This window comes from Eufriesea mexicana, unplaced genomic scaffold (assembly GCF_001483705.2).
Source record: "Eufriesea mexicana isolate 0111107269 unplaced genomic scaffold, ASM148370v2 scaffold1808, whole genome shotgun sequence".
Classification (NCBI taxonomy): domain Eukaryota; kingdom Metazoa; phylum Arthropoda; class Insecta; order Hymenoptera; family Apidae; genus Eufriesea; species Eufriesea mexicana.
This window is the reverse complement of record NW_016909925.1, coordinates 549107-563406: the sequence shown is the minus strand read 5'-3', so window position 1 is coordinate 563406 and position 14300 is coordinate 549107.

Genomic DNA, 14300 nt, shown 5'->3' with positions numbered 1-14300 from the left:
CGCGAAGCTGCAGGCACGAGGGCGAGCTGAGGCGACGAGCGAGGAATCCCGATGATGAAATTTCGTCGACGTTCGCGAGGGCTTCGTTAAACGCGAACGAGGAAAGAAAAAGACTGGTCGCGACCGAGTGGAATTAAGGTGCCATAAAAAGGCCCCGGGGCCTTCTCCCGGGGGCTACACGAAGGCGACGATCTACCCAGCCGAACGATCGAGGAATCGCGCGGATCTACCGCGAGAGGCTCCACCTAACAGAGGATCGTACACGCAGGGTAGGATTCTTGCCTCTCCTCCGATTGGTCGACACGTGGCCCGCCATTGTTTCATTCACGCCTGTTGCACGTTTCTCGTTTATCTCGTTCAGGTTGCCCCGGCCGGGTTCGAACCCACTCGCCTCTACGGGACACGGTCCCGATCATCGTTTCTTCGCCGGCTATATAAATGGCAACGCGATCGACGTTGACGGTAATGCCGGTTGTGAATCATTGGCTGCGAACCGCTTGCGCCGGTGTTAAGAGGAGAAAAAAGACGAGAGGAAAGATGGGGAAAAAACGAAATTTAAATACCGCGGCCGGTTTTACGAGCGGCTCGTTAACGAAACGCCTGTTCCCGCGTGGTCGAACCACTTTTTCCCGAAACGATGCCCCGTATCGTTGCTTCGTAACCTCCGATATTTAAGGAATCGTCGAAACCAGAATGCGTCCTTAAACGGAGTGAAAAGAGGCAAACTCGCTGCGCTCTATCGGTCCGGCCGGCACCACGCTAACAAGGGTCAGCCAAGGAGACGACTACGAGGACGACTACGAGAACGTCGACGACGACCAGAGGATGTCGATCATCCGGAAAGAGTATTGGAAAGGAATACGGGACAGGGGAAGGAAGAGGAGATAGATCGGACGGTAAGAAAATAAAGAAATCCTTGTAATCCTGGAAAGCTAAGCCGACAAGGGAGCAGGATGATCCTGACGGCGTACACGGGGAAGGCTCCTTTCGAACCTGAGAACAAACAGCGCGAAGTCAAGCCGAACCACTCGAGCGAACCGAGCACGCGGTACATAAAGGACCAACAATGCAGGACGATACACAGCTGGCTTGTAAAACACAGAGATCCTGTGAAGATACAAGAATACCCTTGGCTACCGCGTGTCTCGGGGTGGTCTCGCTGAACCTCGAGTTTTTCACCAAACAAGGATTTCCACGAACATCCTTTTAGAGATTCTTCGTCGAATTATCCGACGACTCTCGATGTAGCCTACGTTCCTCACACTTGTGAGGATTAATTACCGCGGAGTAAGACGAGCCTTGTTACTCTATACCTTTAATACGCCAAAGGTATACCCCAAAACTTGGAACGTGAATAGATCGATGACGAGAGGTGCTCGAAAGCGTCACCGAGAAAGCTGTCTGTTCCTGGACGCACTCGCTATCCCGTGAAAAGAAATCTCAAGACGGTGTGCACAGTCATCGCGATCATCCCGGCGGAAAAGTAAGAAGGATCTTTCCTTTGCCGTGGTGACAAAGTCGTCTCGTAGCGCATCCTGGAATCCGAAAACCCAGTAGGGTTGCGCTTAATCCGCAGGAGCAACAAACAACGATCTCGAGGATATACGAGAGGGAGAAAAGCTCGGAGCAGAGGCTGGAAGAAAACTCGGATGATCGGTTACTTGGCTCGAAAGGGCTTTTCACGGCTCGCAGGGCTCGAGCTAATCCAAACCGAATAATACGAAATCGGTTGCAGGGAATCAAGATGGATCGGTAATGCCGAGCGATGCGGCTAATCTCCTTAGGGAGCTTTGCCAAAACTCCTGGCGAAAGATGTCGTTTGTTTATCCACGTCCATTTACGTCTCGCGATCTTTCGTCTCGAGACTCGAAGGACAGCGGGATCCGTTCGTGAATGCTATTGTTAACGAATAATCGCTGCCTAATGAATGAACGCTAACGCGGTGTGCGCTTGCGTTTACACGCGCGTTATGTTCCGGACAATTTAATCGGGAACGTTAACTGGCTACGCCGCGAGTTGGCTTAATGCCTCGCAATGAAATGTCATGGGCTTTTCTTTAAGCGGGTTGGCTCGATGAAAGGTACATCATCGAGCGACGAGTAACAAGGCTAGCTGGTTTTTGTATCGACTCCGCTGCCGGCCGCGTGTTCGTGAAAGCTATTCGCCGATGGTAATGACGAAGCGATGAAAAATTGCATAAACCACTCGTAAATCACGTTTTATTCGTCCGAAGGTATCCCGGCATCGAACTCCGAAGCCCGTACAGTCGCCACCCGGCCGTTTCCACTTTGTCTCGGGATGAAAATTTTCCCGGAAAGCTTTCGTTACGCTACGAGCAGGGAAAACGCAGTGGAAGAGAGGGGAAACTGGTCGGAGAACAAACACCTGTCATCGAGAAGGAAAAGCGGAGCGAGGATATCGGAGAGAACGGAGAGACTGAAAGTGATCGAGGGCGAAGGAAGACGGAGAGAGCGTGGCTGTGGGTTCAAGAGGCAGTTTCGTGTCTCTCCTGGACCCGATGCCATCCTAGCATCCCCGTGTCCATCGCAGGACTATAATTTGGTCCTTAGAGGTGCCACGCCCACGCGTATACATCACCCTGCTATCGAGATCTCCCGGCGCCGATAAAACTTGTCACTTTGTCGGTGTATGTATATACGCGCGCGAGGAAGCGCGGAATAGCGGAGATGAGATGCAGGATAAGAATCCCGACCAGGAAAGTAGGAGGATCCTCGGACGAGACGGCATCCGAATCGACCCCTTCTAATCTGTTTCCATCCCTGACATCCAATCTTTACCCTGCCTCGTCGTTCCTCGAATATCGATACGACTATTCGGGTACCCGAATTAATTCCAATGGGGTAATGTTGCAGGTATCACACCGAGACGATTCTCTGCTCACGGATCTGCCTACCGAGGAACAAGTCCGAAATCCGTGCCATTAGCCGAGGGCTCCTTACCGGGGTGCACCGGGGGCCACTGTCACGACAGGCAACCCTGTCGTTCTTGACACGCGTTACATTCGCGTAGCCGGGTATCAACCTGTCAAAAGATGTAGCTGGGTGTGAAACCCAGTGCGCGTACACGCATACGTACACCCCGGCCACCGCATAATATACCAGGTGACCCTCTTCAAAGCGAACCACGCCTAGTTAGCCACCATTGTACGCGGGCAGGCTTTATGAACTGGAAACGAACGATCACGTCCGTGACAACTTGATCGTTATACCGGGCCCTGGTGGATCGCGTGGTTTTCGGGGAAAACCGACTTTCCGTGGACACGCGCGTCCCGCCACTTATTTATAAGCGTGAAAGGACACGGGATATATGGGAACCAGCTCGCGCGCGACCCAGCGAGAAAAATCCGGGTAAACACGCGTAATCCACGGTCCCGTGCTTAGACGCACAATTCTTAATCCCGATTTCACGGAATCCTCTATCTATAGCCATAAATTCAAACGATCGCGTGAATGGTGCAGCGTGAATATACGAGTAGTCGAGTATTTTATTCGGCCGAGTCCGTGGTTCGTTGCGAATCCAATTTATCGCTACAAGAAGATTCTAGTTAGGCCTATGCAGCCCCCCCCTCTCCCTCCCTCGAAAAATAAAAGCTCGCGGATTTTTAACATTCCTGCCTCTCCTTTTTATTTCGCGTTCTTCTCAATATTTTTCTTATTTTCTTTTCAGTCGGAAAAACAATGGGAATCATCGCAGCGTTAACCCCCTCGTTCAGGGATTAAAACCGAGAAGCAAGAAGGAAATAAATCACCGAGCAGCCACACCAGCTCCCGTTGGATTAATATCTAATAATGGTAACCCGCAAGTTGAAGATAGTTTCAATCTCCATAAAATCTAATATACGATATTCTATCCGATTATACGCGCGATGTAATCCCGCGTGTCAAGCAGCGTGATTAAGTGCCGAATATTCCGCGTTGACCCCGCGCGCGATTTTAATTCATCCTCCGGGGGCCACGTGCTTCCCAAATTCCCCTCCCTCGTCCCGTTTCGAAAGTCAAGGCGCTATACCGTGTCAACGATGACGATTCGCCGCTTTCTCCGCCCGAATTTTCACGCTTCATCCCCGATCCTAAGTAAACAGAATCAGGAACCACGGGTAAACGTATGTAAAGCCGCGCTAGCCATTTCAACCGGGATGCCATTTGGCGACACGTGCGCGGTGAATCAAGCGCGATATCGGGATCAAATATTTGGCAGGAAAGGGAAATGCCTGCTGGTAAACAGCAGCCGCGAATTTTCAAATCTCGTTCCTCTTTGCACGCTGCGTTATAACGCCAGGGACCGCACGTTTTGACAAGACATTGCGTTGACATCTAAGCTTCATAAAAGATGGCGCGCGAAAAACGGAAAAACTCGTGAGGGGTATGCAATGTGTTAAGACACCGTGAAACGTGGAATCGTCGTGGAATCGTCGTGGAATCGTCGTGGAATGGTCGTGGAATGGTCGTGGAATGGTCGTGGAATCGTCGTGGAATTTTCGTGGAATCGTCGTGGAATTTTCGTGGAATCGTCATGGAATTTTCGTGGAATTTTCGTGGAATCGTCGTGGAATCGTCCTGTAATTTTCGTGGAATGATCGTGGAATCGTCGTGGAATCGTCGTGGAATTTTCGTGGAATCGTCGTGGAATCGTCCTGGAATCGTCGTGGAATTTTCGTGGAATCGTCTTGGAATTTTCGTGGAATGATCGTTGAATTTTCGTGGAATCGTCGTGGAATCGTCGTGAAATCGTTGTGGAATTTTCGTGGAATCCTCGTGGAATAGTCCTGGCATTTTCGTGGAATCGTCGTGGGTTCGTCGTGGAATCATCGTGGAATTTTACATCGCTTCCTGGAATCGTCGTGGAATTTTCGTGGAATCGTCTTGGAATTTTCGTGGAATCGTCGTGGAATGGTCGTGGAATCGTCGTGAAATTTTCGTGGAATCGTCGTGGAATCGTCGTGGAATCGTCCTGGAATCGTCGTGGAATTTTCGTGGAATTTTCGTGGAATTTTCGTGGAATCGTCGTGGAATCGTCGTGGAATCGTCCTGGAATTTTCGTGGAATGATCGTTGAATTTTCGTGGAATCGTCGTGGAATCGTCGTGGAATCGTCGTGGAATCGTCGTGGAATTTTCGTGCAATCCTCGTGGAATAGTCCTGGCATTTTCGTGGAATCATCGTGGAATTTTACATCGCGAAATATAAAGCGCGGTGTTTTACGCGTTTGATTTTACAGCACATTCGAATGAAGATTTAACGAGACGTTGAGTCGTTATTTCGAGGCGTTAGTTATAATTCGTGCACGTGCTACCGATCCCCGACCGGTGGCGCGTTAATATCGAAAGTATGACCGAGGGTGAACCGCGAACGAAGAACAGGGTGGAACCGGTGGCAGCGTCGAAACTCGACTCGCTTTTTAATTAAATAACGAATGATCGAGTACTCTGGCTAGTGCAAGATTTAGCCTATCTCCCGTTCGTTCCGCCGGAGGAGGAAAAAGGTCGGAAAAGTCGAGGGAACTGTGCCCCCGGGAAGCGAAGGTACAAAGAAGCCTTTAATTGCCGTCGCGATAAAAATTATCTTGTATCTGCTGGTGCACGCTCCGCGGAGAAGCCGGTAAACAACATCGTTAATTCTCCAGAAGCTGTTATCTCGCGCAATTGCTCGTTTTTCGCGGCGTCCTGCGCGCGCTCGGGCCAGGAGAAAAAGCAACGAGATAATTTTCCTCCTTTTCCCAGCTTTACACGCTCGTGGAAATATGCAGCGGCTTGTTTTTCCGTCGTGATGAATGATAAAGGGAACTCCGAGTTTTCGTGTCCGGGCAATAATGCGATCGCGTCGGAGGCGGAGCAGCGTGAAAGTATCCGCAGGGCACCCCGCCCATTAAACACGAACCTGCCGTGGAAAGAGGTAACGAATCCCGTAGAATCGTCCTTCTTTCCACGTAAATCTTCCCAGTGGATAGAAGAATCCGACGGCGGAACATAAATTCGAACTTGGTTTACTTTTATCTAATTATTCCCCCATGATTCAACGCTTAACGAGCTGCAGCCTTCTTAAAAGATTCCCCATTCAATCGACCAGTTGTCTCCCTTCCTTTGACAACGTAAACCGGTCGCCTATGTTCCTGATTATTTTTCCCCGCGGCCGGACAAATTCGTATAAAGCGGCGTCGTTTGTAAAACGTCAAATAACCGACGCTTTGTTACGGAAACGATTTACTCTCCGGACGCGATACTCCACCGTAGAAACACCCTAGGATCACTGACCCGTACCCTCGATAAAAATCGTTCCTTCTTCCTGACGCTCGCGATTTATTAACATTTGCGAAGAGATCTCGCGATTGTCCGCTCGCATTTACCCAGAGGATAAAAATTCCGTTGTTCAACGGGCAATTTCCCCAGAAATTGGTGTTTTATCCCCAGAAGAAATCGGTGGGAAAGAGCGTGGCCCGTTCGAGGTGAAAACGGTACGTAGTCCGGAACAGATATCGCGTAATTAATCACAGAGGCGTACGACGCGCGGCAGCGGGTCGGTCGAGGGAAGATCGAAGATCGGTCGGGATCAGATGCAAATCAGATTCATTAGCGTTAAGCCGGAGGGGCGCGGGCGGAGGGGGGCGGAGTCGAGCGTGGAGACCCTTCGACGTAAACACCGTCAGCACTGCGTCAACCTTTGCCCCAGCTTCCCGAGGGTTGTTATTGCGCGGTTACGCCGACCCCCCGCGTCACGTTCGTCTCCAACGTGAATACGTACACCCTCTCGAGATTCTTCTCCCGGCGCCTTCTATCAAAACGGCGCGCCGCGACGACGAGTGTCGAACTCGCGACGCTGCGTTGAATTTAACCGGAAATATCGCTCGTTGAGTCACGCGTCGGGTGATTCCGGTTAACAATTGTCCATTTCGGAGATTCTGTTCAGCGACGGAGAATTACGCGACGAATCGGATATAGGCGCGGTGAATGACGAGGAAGAATGATCGCGGTTAAGTTAGGTCCAGACCGATTATTACCACAGGGTGAATACAAAGATCGCAGGGTGCGGGGATCACGTTCGACAGTTTGCCTGGGGAAGCGACCACGAGGATATATTCCCGGGATTACAGGGATTACCAACAGACAGTATCACTTTCGATCATCCCGATGGCTAAACGTGTTTCGCGCCAAGCTACCCCTTAATCGCTTTGTCTTTAGCGCGTCGTTATCGCACGCGTGCTAATCAGCCTAACGAGCCGTGGAAAATATTTTGATTTTCGAACCGACGAACGTAAGTGTAAGCAAATCTCATGGGTGTTTGTCGTGTCTTGTAGGAAGGCTGGAATAATAATTTGAAATAAGTTGATTCGGGTGGTTTTAAATCTTTTTATTATTTTATAATTTTCTGTTTCACAGGTGGAGTTGCCATCATCGTTTCTGTTTGTCGTGTCTTGTAGGAAGGCTGGAATAATAATTTGAAATAAGTTGATTCGGGTGGTTTTATATCTTTTTATTATTTTATAATTTTCTGTTTCACAGGTGGAGTTGCCATCATCATTTCCTAACACTAGGTTTACGGACGCTATCTGTATACCTATTTCTAAGGACATCTGTCAAATTGACAGGTAAAGGTAACCTTTTTTAACGATTAGTTTAATTTAAAAACAATTATATATTATATTAACAGACTTAATATAAGTTAACTAAATCTGTTACCATCGTATAATTGGAGCAACCTTTCCGTCAAATTGACGGGTTCCGTAAATCTAGTGTTAAATATCATAGTGATGAAGTCCTTATATGAACCGTCCTTATATAAATGGCGAAATATGTGCGGAAATTTTTATTTGCCGAAGGAAAAAATTAATACCTCTGTTAACCCTTTGCACTCGAGGGGTGACTCTCAGTCGTCGTTTGTTTTAATGATGAAACCCAAATAACGAATAAGAAACGATATATTAACCCTTGCACTCGACGACTTTTTCGGCACAGAAAAATAGTGTTTCGAAGACTTTCTGTCATAGAGTAGAAGATATTTTTAAAATGGTAAATGAGAAATCATATGCAAATTAAGACGTAGAATTATTTTTCTTCGACATTCCACGCATCGTTAGGTAATTTTAAATTTGATATATTAATTAACGTCGATCTTTGGAATCTGATTAAATGGTGACTGAGAGTCACCTCTCGAGTACAAAAGGTTAAGAATGATTATACGAGAAATATTTAAATAAAATATTTCTATTCGTTCATTCCTCGCGCGAACGCGTGCTTGTATTTTTATATTCTTGCATTGCAAATGTCAGTGAGTTTACAAAAATATAACAAAAGCTTCGAGTTGCTGCTTTTTACTACGACAGTATCTTCGAGTGTAAGGGTTTAACCCTTTTTCATTTGATAAAACTTCATTTCATAAAATTTGGAAGATCGATATCAATTAATATATGAAATTTACTGTAATTACTGTGTTAGGTATCGAAATCAAATAATTCTACAATTCTATTATTATAAAATTCTTGATTTACTGCTCAAAAAAGTATTGTCAGTTTTTTTAATAGAGAATCCTTGATTTTCTACTCTTCTCTAGCCAAAAAATCGTCGAGTGCAAAGGGTTAATACCTCCTCTATGTTATCTGCGTTATCTGCGTTTCTAGCCCGCTCGACAAAGACGAAATTCGCCAAGATGCAAGATACGAGTAAAATACGAATAGTCCTGAATTTTTGATTCGAAGATGGACCGTGGAAGCGCGCGACGGAGTTTTTCCCCTAGCGGACGATCGCGTCAATTATGCGAAACCGGCGTAATGAAAGCGGCTCCGTGGAAACCAGTCGAAAACAAACTCTGAAAGGATCTTGGCAACCCCTAATCAAGTCCCGTTTAATAAAACGCCCGGCCCCGTTACCCGCCCCGTCCCAGCTCGCCAACCGCCCTCCGTGCCACGGTGTCGTCCCTTCGTGGCTAATCTGACTTTGATTAAAGTTTTAGCGACACCTAAAAGCGTGCCGCCCGATAGAAGCCGGCTGGTACACGCGTCCCCACGCGGAGAGGTGGCTAGAAGGCTAGCCGGCCGCTCGTGTAAGTCGATTTTTATTACGTTCCGGCGCATACATTACCAGGCATCGGTAGAGACACGCGGTAATGGGCTTATCGACGCCACGGGATTACGGTAATAAAGCTACGGAGACGCGAAACCGCGCGACGCGTCGTATCGCTGCGTCTTGGACACCGTGTGGACCATGAGTCGACAGAACGGGCTGAAAAACCTTTTCGAGGCGCATAAACCTGCCAAATAAACTTCCATTTCACCCCCAACTCGGTATTACGCGACGTTCATTACCGTCGATGCTTAATTACGAAGCTAGGTATTCGTCTCCGATTTACGTATGAATTGTAAATATTTAATTACGGCTCAATCTCAGTTTACGTTATAACACTCGCTACCGTGTGATGGAATTTGCGCGAGAGAATATTCGAGATAATAGGTTAGACGCGTTTCAAGGTTAGGTGCGTTGGATTCGACCAATTGTTTACGTTTTACGCGTAGATGTAAACATGGCGCTATAACGGAAAGATGACAACTTTGAATCGCATAACCGAATACACAAGGAAAGTATGTATTTGTAATATCGATGTTGTTATATCGGAGTAAACATTATAGTTTTATGGGACAGCTGTATCGATGTAGGTAATGCGTAAACAGACTCTAAATACGAGTAAGTGCTCGTTATACACGAAATTTGTATTCACGTTAACGAAGACAGGAGACGATCAAGTTAACCTTTCCAATTGTCTGTTCCTTTGCACTCTTGTCCACCTTATTCGTCGTGCCGTCTTTCGTCGTCAGATTTTCATTCCTCACTGTGGGAAACAATTAATTTATGGTAACAATGCTTGCACGGCAACTGTACACAATAATCACTGGTTAAAAATTCATCAAAGTCGCGAAAGAGTATAATTTCGCGCGTCTTACGATTACAGTAAAGTACGCCATATTTGCCGTTCTATCGTACAAGTGGTAACCTCTGGCGGCGACATTTGAAACTAAGTTTGTATGAATCGAGTGCAGTAAGATGTCGCCACATGTAGCATTTTCTAGCAGTAGGTAAAACAAATGCGTGCTAACTTTCATCTACCTTCAGTCAGTATTATTATACGAGAGATATAGGATAAATATAAATAAATCAGCTGAATATTTTTCGTTATCTTCTGTTATATATATCGCATTCCCATAGATATTCAATGAATGACTAATTAAACGAAAACAGTTTATATGTTAATTATAAATATAAAATGCTAAATTATAATAAATAAGAAAGACTTTGATCCTGTTTGTAAAAATATTGTATTACGCTAAATAGGTAACCTAGAAACTGAAAAGAAACTAGAATCTTAGTTCTTTTTTTTTTATATTTTGTCCGTAATGTAATGCAATAAAATTAAGTGGTAGAGTCGTGAATATTTTAAAGGAGAGGGATAGGAGGCCAACTAGCTTTCAAAAAGCGTTGAAAAAAATTGATCTCACAACTTTGAATAAGGTAGCTTTATTTTGTTAAAAATATTACTGACATTATCAATTAACAGCGGAGTAACGAGTAATCGGAAAACGATGAGATACTTTCTTTTACACATCGTGATCGTTGAATTCCGGCGGTGTCGTCTCGTACTTTACAAAAAAAACGTTCTCGTTTTGCGTTAAAATATACATGTCTATATGCACGTGGCTTGTGTGTGTATATGTATATTTATTTATATATATATATATATATATATGTATATATATATGTGTGTGCCTGTGTATCGTGAAAGGTGGCTGCGATTGAAATGCGACGAGATCATTGAATCACTTTATTGTCACACGCCATATCTGGCATCGGGGGTATCTTTTATCAGATATATTATACTGGATACAATCACTAACGCTTTATATTAATCATTCCGCGTAGATCCCGCCATGAACTCCTCGAATCATAGCAGTGCTGCATTTCAAATTTTTTTACCGGCTGGCCGAACCAGTGATATATACAGAACTACGGTTAAAAACGGTTTCACGTTAGGGATCTGCAGTCGATCCTGTACCGATCCCAAACATTTACCCGGGGACGAAAGAAAAAGAAATCGTCGGAGGAGTTCCCGGTCGAGTTCTCAGTTATTCTCACGGAACGTTATCTAATCGTATCGTTTAAATTCTTTTCGCCATTTTGTAATTTACCATATTTTGCTTTCTCCATTTTGTAACGAAAATGACGCATCTCTCCTCGTGTTATCCCACGCTCTCTCTCCCTTTCTCTCTGTCTCGCTCTCTCGCCCGTACTCCTCCGTGTTCCTTTTCAAAATAAATCCGGACGTTTATCGCGCAGATAAATTAGGGACCGTCCTGAGCTGTTGCCGCGCGCGCTCCGAACGGTACGAAGGTGCCTGATCGATAGTCGAGAATCAATATGTCCGTGTGATTTTACGATCGAATACGTGCATCGATTCCGCCGCGAGCGACCCGCGCAGGAGACTACGTGAATTAATTGTGTCGGAAGTCGCGTGATCGAGGCATTGACGAATTGGAAAAGTCCGTTTGAGATTCCTGAGTTCCGTCGAAACGATATTTCAGTGCGGTATACGTTCGTTTTGTGCGCGACTCGTGGAAATTTAACAGTGTAGAGGCAACGAATTCGACACACGGGATCGATCGTAATGCCGTTCGACGCGATTACAAGAACACCTATGCTACGCTTGATCGTCTCTACGAAATTTTTAAGTAAGTAATGAATTTCATTGTAAAGAAATCGTTGACAGTGTCCCTCCATCTTGTCATTTTTCCTCGTCTGCGTCTCTCTCGCTCTTTCTCACTTTCTTCTCACACTCGTTCTTCCTCGCACACCCTATATCATAAACGTAAACCTAAATTGGCTTTCTAAATTTGACAAAAGTGGTACCCCTTGGCTCTCAGGTTTCCTGCATTCCGTGTAAATCGTATTATTTACTCGTTCTATCTCGCTTCGCGTTTAATTTATTTCCCCTTGTCCCTGTTACGCCCCCCTCTATCTCGTTTCAGCCATTGTTTTCTTCCACTCGATTATATTTGTTCGAAAGTTTTCTTTTGTCTCCCATCAACCCTCTTTTTCGTTTTCGTTTAAGTTAATTGTAAGTATATAGGTACAAAGTTGGATATTAATTTGTTCGTTTTCGTAGTTAATACTATTTGTATGTATATGTGTATATATAATATATATGTGATTCACGATGCGTGTTCGATCCTAAGATTGAGCATGCCTATGTACAAATGGGCATGGCAAGAGTGTGAAAAATAACAAGCTTCACCTTGACTCCCTTCGCGTTGTCCCTTCCGCGTTCGTTCTTTCACCCGTGCCCCGAGAGTCAGCCATGCAAATCGTAAACAAACCGTTACGTCTCGTCTCGAATTTCAACGTCGAATTTTTTTTTTTTATTACCGTTTCATCAAATTTCTCCGTCAAATTATTCGAGAGAGCGACGCTTAAACGGAAAGACGATAAGAAAGTTGCCGCTGCGAAGAAAGTCAAGGTAGAAATTAGATGAAAAATCACGTTAAATCAAGGACAGTAATTTATCTCGTCTATCGTTCTTTACATCCTGCTGGTTTTCACTTCCGTCACGTTCGCCTGTTTCGCAGTACTCTTTCGAAAATTCCCACGAAATTTTCCACCGCAATTTCCTCCGATATTTTCGTCACGGTACCCCGGATTACGTCATCGGTGCAAGTGTAAAAAAGCAGACCCATCTTCCCCCTCCCCGCCCCCACCACTCTCGTTGTTTCTCCCCTACCGTATTGGAATTTCTTAGTACCGGCTACTAGTTACAAAAATCCTACGTATGTATAGGATATGCGGTATTTTATATCGTAAGCGTTAACAGTTCGCAACGATAGGACCTTCGCGAAACTTTTTCGCACAATTTCACCAACGGCTACGACGAGTGCGAAGAAACGAAAAATGGATGGGGAAAAAATTTCGAATCCGAGTCGGTTTCGCCGAATTTCATTTTCACTTCCGTTTAATCCGTACGACGAACGAAAATGAGTGAAAATTAATTTTGGTAGAGGCGAGATGAGAAAAGCAGCGACTGCGAGAATACGAATACGAATCGAACGAGTTTCGCGAAGTATCTTATGGCCGCAAATAACCGGCGGATTACAAACTGAACGTGTTACATAATTCGTAGTCTTCGTATATTTTTTTTTTCTTTTTTTTTCCCTTATCGAGCGTTATCCACTAGTACAGAGTTTATATTTTGCTGTGTGGTTAATTATGTACTCATTGTTCCAAGAGCCTACTAATATAAGTCATGCACTTGCAAAATGTTTTTTTTCTTTTTTTTTTTTTTTACTTAGAAATCGTCTTACAATAGTAATTTTTTTTTCTTCGTTTGTTCACTCGTTAGTTTACATTTTACACGTCGTCGCGTCGTCTGATAGATCTCTACGTTTGTAATTCTTTTTTTCGTTTTTATCCTTTGTTCACGAGTAGAAAAGCTTCATTTTTTTCGTCTTTTTATTTTTATTTATTTTTTTCTTTTTGTATTCCCTTGCTGCACGTTCTGTCCACTAATTCAAGCATGTTATAGATATGATAAGATATCGCCTCGTTATTTTTTTTGTTTTTTTTTCTATACATCCTCCACGTAGAAAGGTCGATCGATTACCCGGTTACCGGATGGTTTATCCTATCTGATAGAATTCGTCGCGAAATGACCGAGTTCCACGTTAACCTTGTCCATCCTTCCCCCGATTCCGTTCCCCGAGCTAAGCCACGAATCGCGATTACGTTTCATCCCTCTGCACGTCTCGTTTGGACTATATCTCCGTGGAATGTAGAAATTTCGCGCGACGACAGCGGGGGCAACATGGCGGAGTGCAAAGGCAAGAAGACGATGAGAGAATAACCGCGGGAACTGAAAGGGCAAACTCGAAAGGCACGCCGAACGAAAGGAACGAATGGAAAATCTGTGGATATTAACGCGGTGTGGTCACTGACGGCAACGAAACTCGACGATTGCAAATTTATCGCTCGAAACTTTCGACCTGGACGCCCAGCGAAACGCTAGATATCCGGAGAAATTAGACACCCCCCCCCTCCCCCCCTAGAGGATTCCGTGTGGTCTTTGTGCGGTGGTTGAATGGCTATTAAATCTGTGACTCTGTTTCAGTGACGCCGATCAATATCCGAGGAGTACCTTCTCGCGAAAAGGCAAGAAACGAGGAGCGAAGCGATGTAAGGGAACACGAACTGAATTTTTCCTCACGAAGAAAGGACGACCACGTTTCTCAACGAACTGTACTTGCGATGGAAGAGCG